The sequence below is a fragment of the Orycteropus afer genome, unplaced genomic scaffold (genome assembly GCF_000298275.1).
Source record: "Orycteropus afer afer isolate SDZICR_OR568_19922 unplaced genomic scaffold, OryAfe1.0 scaffold00394, whole genome shotgun sequence".
NCBI lineage: Eukaryota > Metazoa > Chordata > Mammalia > Tubulidentata > Orycteropodidae > Orycteropus > Orycteropus afer.
The window spans coordinates 2,693,970-2,695,408 of record NW_006921981.1 but is presented as its reverse complement, the minus strand read 5'-3'; the positions used below and the strand labels follow the sequence as shown (position 1 = coordinate 2,695,408).

General features: G+C 38.8%; 1 pseudogene; it reads left to right on the top strand.

The window, feature by feature from the left end:
* Window positions 1-1,009: 1,009 nt before the first annotated feature.
* LOC122151338 lies at window positions 1,010-1,185 on the top strand (annotated as a pseudogene).
* Window positions 1,186-1,439: the final 254 nt, after the last annotated feature.

Below are 1,439 nucleotides of genomic sequence, written 5' to 3'. Positions count from 1 at the left end.
TTCAAACCCACCAGCCACTCCTTGGAAGGAAGGTTGGGCAATCCTACTTCCATAGTGATACTGCCTCGGAAACCCAAGGAGGGGTCGCTATGAGTCGAGTTTGACTTGACGGCACATAACAACAACAACAACAATGGATAAAGAAGGAATCTACATGGCTGAGATCCTGATTTGGAATTTTTAGCCTCCAGAACTGTAAACAGAACTCCTTTTGTTCTTTAAATTCATCCTTACGTGGTATTTCTGTCATAGCAGCACTGGGAAAATAAGACAAATCTTATTACATTTGTTTACATTATTGTATAGTAAGGCTACTCTTTTGGAAGAATCCTTTAAACTAGGTTTTGAAGTCCCATTTATAAAGCTCTGGTAGCATAGTGCCTAAGGCACTTGACTGCTAACCAGAAGGCTGGCGGTTCAAACCCACCAGCCACTCCTCGGAAGGAAGGTTGGACAATCTACTTCCACAGTGATACTGCCTCGGAAACCCAAGGAGGGATCACTATGAGTCGGGTCCGACTTGATGACACATAACAACAACAATATAGAAATTACTTTAATGTGTTACTACAACATTTAAAAAATGTTTGAATAGTATGTTTTGCTGTATATACTCTCAACAATAACAACAAAATAAATAAAATTAAAAAGAAGTGAATATAATGTACTTAAATCATAATAAAATCGTATTTGTATTAGCATTTCTACAGACAGCTTGTGGTTCAAACCCACCAGCCACTCCTCAGAAGGAAGGTTGGGCAATCCTATTTCTGTAGTGATACTGCCTCGGAAATCCAAGGAGGGGTCGCTATGAGTCGGGTTTGACTCGACGGCACATAACAACAACAACAACTCTTACTTTATCATATGGATTAAGGGTATTACTTTTTATTTTTAGTATAAGAAACGTTCTTTATTGAAAGCTAAGGTAATTGTTATGCCCTGCAAGTCAGCCTAACTATAAAAGGGCAAGTGAGGCTAAGGCTCGGTTGGGCACAGTTAGGCAGTTATTGCTTCTCGACCTTTTGCCTAAGATCAGTTCTTACCGGTTTAATATCTGATACATCCTCTATTGGTGGGCAATATATTAAATGGATTTTTGGAATTAGGAGTTGGAATAGGAGCTTGCTCCATCCACTTCACACATCAACCTGTTATTGCAGTATCTCCAGGAACGTTCCCTCTGGGAACCATAAAACTTATTTAAAAATCAGATCTGCATTTCCTGCTTTTACACCTAGTTACTACTTTCTGTGTTGTTGGTTTCTTAGCAATACATACATTTTTTTCATTGTTAGTGCAGCTATTGTGTTGATCCACATATCCACTGACTTTTTTGCTTAAGGGTTGTTCTGGTTACCTAGTGCCACTCTGACAAGAAATATACCACAAATGGGATGACCTTAACAAACAGGAGTTTATTCTTACAATTTTGGAGG